We start from the raw sequence: 6,721 nt of genomic DNA on the forward strand, positions 1-6,721 counted from the left end.
AAAAAGCCCAGGAACGACGAGTGAAGGCCTTACTCCCTCCTTCCCTCATTCGCGGGAGGCCCGTGGTGGTGACAGATGGGTCTTCGTAGCATCTGCCCAAATCCTCTGACCTGGATTTTCTTAAAGCCGCTGTTTTCTCTCATCTCAGAGAAAGACAGAGGGATCCAAAGGTGTGCAATTATCTGAGTTACCCACCAGACTGCTGAAGAGCACTTGAAGGAATAGTGACCAGAAACCCTTAATTACAGTCCCAACATGATGTCTCTTTCCTGAGAACCAGCAACGTTGGCTGTCTCTTTCCTCGCCAGCCTTCAGGGCAGCTTTGGGCAGGGGAGGGCAGAGAAGCGCTCCTAACGGGAACAGGCCACAGGACAACCGAGATCGCAGCGAAGGGGCAAGCATTTTTGGAAGACCTACTATGCTTACATGTTATTTATCTCCCTCCCCCCAACGACTTCGGATAAATGTAATTCTCGTTTTGCAAGTGAAGAAGCCTCACCTAAGGGAAGATAACTATCAGGTACAATATTACCCAGCCATGAAGCGAAAGAATGCAGATTTGAACTGTGGTCACCCCAAATCTGCAGCCCACGTTCTTTCCAATATACTAGTGCTTTCCAATCTTTTGCATGTCATGGCACTCGGAAGAGCATACTGGTATGGCACACTGGGGTACACGAAGGAGGCTCCACCAACCTTGGCCATTCCAGGCTACTCCAAGGGATGAAGGCATCAGTGTTTCTGGGCCACATGCTGCACATCTGTGGCACTGGTTAGGAAGTTCTCCAATGTACCATGCTTCATTGCAAAGCGATACTCCTGAGCCTCATTCAGCAAATCCACCCTGGGACACGTCCATCCACTGCTATTTCTCTCTGAGGTCAGAAGCCTCCTCACTTGGCCAGTTCCTTTTCCAAAGCCAACAACATAAAGCAATTTGGGGGAACTGGTCAAGGAGGTTCCTTCCAGCTGTTCTAAAGGAGTCCCCAAATTACCAGCAGGCAGGTTGTCTCAGCGGTGTGCCAGGACCGCGGACAGCGCCCACCAGGCGTTCTGGGAGCCAGCGTGGAGTTGCCCAGGACAGGAGCACCTGCTCTCTTTCCTTTAGAAGAAGGAACACAAGGTCGATGTCCTCACTGGAGACTCATCAAGTAGCCCCTGATGAAGCCACTCCACCAGGTGACTGTTCACATCTCTTGAAAGGTAGCTTTATCCAACAACACACCCCACCTGGAATAGGATTGTAAACCACAGGAGCCCAGGAGTCTCATAATTAAAGAGAAAAGGCAACGAGCAGGAATTTGGGGGTGTGGACCAATGAATTCTACTTGCGACTGAAAAATTAGGTGGTAAATTAGTGGTGCACAGAATCCAGCAGAAATTCTAATTAAACCAGTAATTAGAAATGATGGAGTACAGCGAGGGGAAACTAGTTATCTTCAAATGAGCCATGAGCAGGTTCTGGAAGGCGGAGTGGCAACTCAGTGGGACAAATGCAACTGGTGAGGTGACCCCCAAGTTCTAGGAACTGGGGTGTGACTTCCTCTGGCCCCGTGTTTGCCTCACTCTCACTCCACAAGAAAATACAGAGCAAACAAGGCTTTGAGTCTCACCTTCCACGTTAGGGACTCAGGCTTCCCACAACTCACCTGACTCAGAATTATTCTCCAACAAAATATACCTGGTTCTGAACATGAGAACATGAGGATGGTATAATACAGTAATCCGTCTTGCACCCGAGCTCATGTTCTCACATGTGAGTTTTCTGTATGCCGTGAATATTTCATTATATATTTTGAAGTACCTGGGCTTATCCATGAATAAACAATGTTTTAATTTTTGACATTACTCATGGCAGGGGGTGGCGGGGAGGAGAATCGGCAAAGCATAGTAACCACACAAAATGGCTGCCTACCGGGCAAAGGCTTTTGAGAAGACCTCTCCGCACCCTCCCCGGCTGGGGCGATGATGCTTACACTCCAGTTACCCGCCCTCGCTTCCAGGAACTTCTCACTGAGATCGGGGCGGTTCGGAGGTGCCAGGCAGGCTAGGACGGCATGGGCCTCGTCCTCCAGGGGTGGTGATTTCTCAGAGAGGAGATGGAGGAAGAAGAGGAAGCAGGTGCCAAGTTTCCCAGAACAGCCAAGGACACAAAGGTGAGAAGAGCGGCCCTCTAGGGGACAAGACCAGGAAGCAGGCAGCATCCCTCTGAGCAGTGCGTGCCGGCAGTGGCTGTACATAACCCTGGAGTGTTCGCGGTTTTGCTCTGGGGTCGCATCAGAAACTGCTGTATGTCCCTGGCACACACTCTCCAGCAGAGAAACCTGACCCACCAGAGCGCCTACCAGCAACTGCGCGTCCTGATTCTGCAGATGCAAAAATCCTCAGGGCAGCATCGTCTGCTCTGACTCCTCCCTCACTGCTCCCAGGACCAACCCCTGACTTAGACAAACTTTAAGGAAATGAGGTAAGCGGAGGTAGAGGTCAGGAAGAGAAAGATGGATGGAACAATAAAGTACCAAGTAGGAGCCTGGGATCTTCTTCCGGATTCCAACCCACCTGGAACCACACACCACACACCTTGGAGGTTTAGGTATGTTCATTCTTGATCAAGTTCCCATTGGAGGCTCATCTCCCCCTTTCTCAGGATACCCGCTTAACGAACAGGACCCACAGGTTAAGACATCATCTGGATAAATGCCTAATTGGTCAGCAAGCATTTACTGAGAATTTATTATGGAGACATATCACATAGTGGTTAAGAGAAGGAAGTCTGGAATCTGACAGACCTGAGTTCAAATTCTCAGGTTCCCACTCACTAATTGTGTGACCTTGAGCAAATTAGTAAACCTCTCTGAACCTCAAGACTCACATTTGTAAACTGCCGAGAGCAGTATCTCTCTCCTGGGATTATAGTGAAGATTAAAGAGAGGATGTATAAGTAAAGCACTTAGCACAGTGCAGAAGCCTCAATAAAAATGTGGATATTGTCACTGTGTGCCAAGCATGGCGTGAGCTACTAGAATCCTGAACTACACTCCTAAAAGCTCACAAAGTAGGCATTTCCCCACAGATCCCTGTCCCATCTGAGTTCGGGAGCATGCACTTACACAGATCTACCCGTGGTACTGTGCTTTTGACCTCTGGAAGCCTGGGACACCAGGAGGGGCAGGCTGATGGAAAAGGACTTTGCAGGGGCTCAGTGACAGTTCTGGGATTTTCCCCCCATCCCAGCACTCCAGATGTGTAGCTGTGAGGACTTCTTGAAGCCCAGCCTGGGAACGAGTAATAACTCAGACCTGGTTCTAGGAAAGAAGCCCAAATCCATCTTCCATATAAACTATTCTGCTGCTTATCTTAGAGGCTTTAAAGGGATTAATGATGAATTGCCTGGCTGCAGCAAACCCGGACAGGAACGGAGCGTGAGGGGAGGGGAGAGGCGCGGGAGAAGGAGCCTGCCTCTCAGAAGTCCTCTCATCTCCGTCTCTGGTATCCTTGGAATTTGCCAGATCCAATGGGAAGGGCGTTGATTTCCGAGGTGCATGTGCCCCCCACACACATACATGAGCGCGCACATTTCCAGGAGTAGACTGGATTCCCCTGGGTCAGCATGGCTTTTTTTCCTGCATTGAGGATCCCTTTATTTCCTCGACTCCTGAGACACAACTTAGCTCAGCGCCAAGCCTAGACACATCATCACAGAGGAAGGAGCAAGGAGCCCAGGACCTTTGGGGAAGATGGGGGACATATTCCTTTCCTCCCAGGAAAGGCCAGCTTTGCTTCCCCTGGACAGTTGCCTTGCAGCTTCCAGCTCCATTATGGATAGGACAGGTACAGAAGGCAATGGAAAGATCTGATCAAAGGGCAGGGACCCCTGAAATCCACCAGAAGGTGCTGCGACTTGCGACCAGGCTTCAGTCATGAACAGGCAGAGGTCCGTGCTGGAGTCACGGAGCTATCGCGGACAATCAAGGGCACCCCTGTACCCCCAGCCCTGCTCTTACTCTCCTGGGGAGAACTGAGGGCTGGAAGTAGGTCAGTTGGAAGCCGAGTTATGGGTCCTCTTCAACCACACGTGAAGCCCGGCCACTTTCTTTTATGTCCACTCCCTCTAACACCAGGGGCGGGGAGAGAAAGAATGACCCCTGGTTAAGGCCCAGAAAGAAAGGTGAGAACTCACAGTTAATGAACATTTAAGGAAACCAAGGCTCCAGAGGTTAAACGACTTGCCCACTATCACCCCATTCCGGCACGGGGCAGGGCACTGGGCCATTCTGACCACAATCACAGAGCATCCCCTGAAGCCTCTCCTCCAAACCTTCCCCCAACTTGACCCTGCTCACCTTCCCGGGGGTCAGAGCTCCAGGACCCTTGCCCAGGATCCAGGCAGCTTGAGCTCTCGTAGCTCACTCCGAGCACTTGCCCACCTCTGGCCAGTGGCTCCCAAACCCTGGGAGCTCCAGCGGCCCTCGCTCACGAGTCCTGGTACCAAACCCCATTCAACTCACCAGCAGCTGACACAACTCTGCGTGTGACTCAGGCCAAACTCTCTCCACGCAGAGCCAGTAGGCACGATTTGCCTCCTGCACTGAGTCACCCTCCAGGCTGAGCTGTTAGGGATTCACTGAAACTCACCACCTGCTTAGCCACAGCTGCTCCATCCGAGAAAAAGTCAGCAGAGGAGCTGGAGCCTCCGACTGTCCCCATGGATGGGCCATGGCCAAGGACAATCAGGTGTGACCTCTAAGCTCTTCCTGCCCAGGTGATGGGTCCATCTCACCGAGGGTAGGATAATGTAAGCACAGCAAGAGATGCAAGAAGCCCCCACCATTAACCTCGACACACTGTAACCTTGTTCTCCAGACACCGATCCGTACGTCCAGCACACCCTAACAGGATCTAACTAAAGTTTTGGGTGAAATTACAAGACCTTCTTAGTTTCTGACCATTCCTGTAAACAAGTGCCCTCAAAAGAATCTTCCCAACTCCCCTACCCAACGCTACCTGCTTCTCATTCACAGCTACATTGCTCCAAAGGTAGCTCTGGTTTAGAAATATCCTAATCTAAACAGCCAGTTAAATATCTGTCAAAGAAAGAGGGATAGGACCAAATTCTTTAAAAAAAAAAAAAAATCTCTTGACAGCGACTGGGTCCTTTAAGGTGGAGTGGCCTCGGGATTTCTGAGCACTTGGAGCCTTGACAGGGCTGTTTGAGCTTTAAAAGGAAACAAACACGAGGCTTCCTTCTGACGCCGCGGCTGCGCCCCGGGGCGAACTGCGAGCGCGCCTGAGAGCACCGTGTGCGCAGGTATGAACGTGGCAGAGGCCTCTCTCCCGAGACGGCGCCCCCTCCCGACCCGCACCCAGCGCACGTCCCCCATCCCCGCCCTGCGCTCCTGGGTGCACTTCCCTCGAGGGAGGATGGGCTCCCCGCTAGCTCCAAATTCAGCGAGGATCAGCCCCAGGATTGGGAATTAAATATTCATCTTGGGCGTGAGTGCTCTGCTTCTCCTGCCAATGTTATTGTCAAGGTCACGGGCCTGAAGCCGAGCAGCTGGGGCTAGGGTCTCTAGCAGAGGCAGGAGCCTTCTGGCGCGAACTGCGCCCTGGGCGCGCAGCTCCAGGAGGCGAGACCCGCCGGGCCTCCTCAACTGTGGTCCGCGGGCACTTGCCTCTCCAGCTCAGCCCCCACTACCTCTGGAGTTCTGGGGCCCATCTGAGCCCCGGAAGCCCGATGTCCAGCCCGCGAGCACGGCGCTGGTCACTCCCGATGCGCCAGAGGAGCGCGGGTCCCCGGGCTCCGTCGCCAGGCAACGGAGGCAGGAGCGGCGGGAGGAGCCCGGGCCCGCGCAGGGCCGGGCTGATACCCGGGCAGCACCGCCTCGCACCCGGGTTCTTAGGCCTTCAGGCTGGGGCGGGGCCGGAACAGCTAAAGTTGCGATGGCTGGCGGGGTAAAGCCAGGTGGGGTGCGGCCGGCGACTCACCTGTCCCGCGTGGACCGTTGCGCGGACTCGGCCCCTGATCTCCCGCGGAGGAGCTGCAGTCCCCGACGCGCGGCGGGCGCACGGCCCCCTCTTCCCCCCACGGACAGCTGGAGTCTGGAGGCAACGGGCACTGGCCGGGGCTGGGAGGGGACCCGGAGCCGCGCACCGCGCACGCGACTCTGCTCTCTCCTCGCTCTCTCCCTCGCCGCCGGTCCCGGCCCGGCCCCCGCCCGCGGCGCGCTCAGCCCTCTGGGGAGCGGCCCGGGGACTCAGGTCCCGCGGCAAAGGGAGCGCGTGGAGCTGCGGGAGCTGGGGCCGAGTGCCGCCCTCCCTGCGCCCTGGTCGCGCCGGCTCTGCGGAGCGGAACGGAGCTGGGCGGAGCGCAGCGCGCACTGTTCCCTCGCTTTGGGAAAGGCCACCCTGGCGGCGGGGCGCCGTGACGCAGGCCTGACTCACGCGCGGGCCCGCGTCAATGCGAGGTTCTGGGGCTGCGAGGGAGGCTCTGATGGCCGACGCGGGCGGAGGGGGTGGACAGGGAGAGGAAGAGGGGCTGCCCACGGAGCAGCTTCCTGAGGACCCTGACCAAGGGACCCAGATCCTGGAAAGTCGTCACCGGCGCTTCTGCCCTCAGAGGGGAAGGAGACGTCCATGGGCAAGGCCCTCCTGACCCCGAGGCCTCATATTTTCACCTTTTCAGGCCCGACTCTTTCGGCCCCTCCCCGTGAACTCAGTCCCG

General features: G+C 55.2%; 1 protein-coding gene across 2 annotated transcripts in view; it reads right to left on the reverse strand.

Moving 5' to 3' along the window:
• SLC6A17 (solute carrier family 6 member 17) overlaps positions 1-6,399 on the reverse strand; it is a 44,850-nt gene extending 38,451 nt beyond the window's left edge. Inside the window, exon 1 of one of the 2 annotated variants that reach the window (XM_016155644.2) lies at positions 5,986-6,399. The gene's annotated coding sequence lies outside the window, so the exon portion shown is untranslated. The remainder of the gene's footprint in view (positions 1-5,985) is intronic. The other variant, XM_036235097.1, reaches the window with a different exon arrangement.
• Between the last annotated feature and the right edge of the window lie 322 nt (positions 6,400-6,721).

The sequence above is a fragment of the Rousettus aegyptiacus genome, unplaced genomic scaffold (genome assembly GCF_014176215.1).
Source record: "Rousettus aegyptiacus isolate mRouAeg1 unplaced genomic scaffold, mRouAeg1.p scaffold_m13_p_17, whole genome shotgun sequence".
Lineage (NCBI taxonomy): Eukaryota > Metazoa > Chordata > Mammalia > Chiroptera > Pteropodidae > Rousettus > Rousettus aegyptiacus.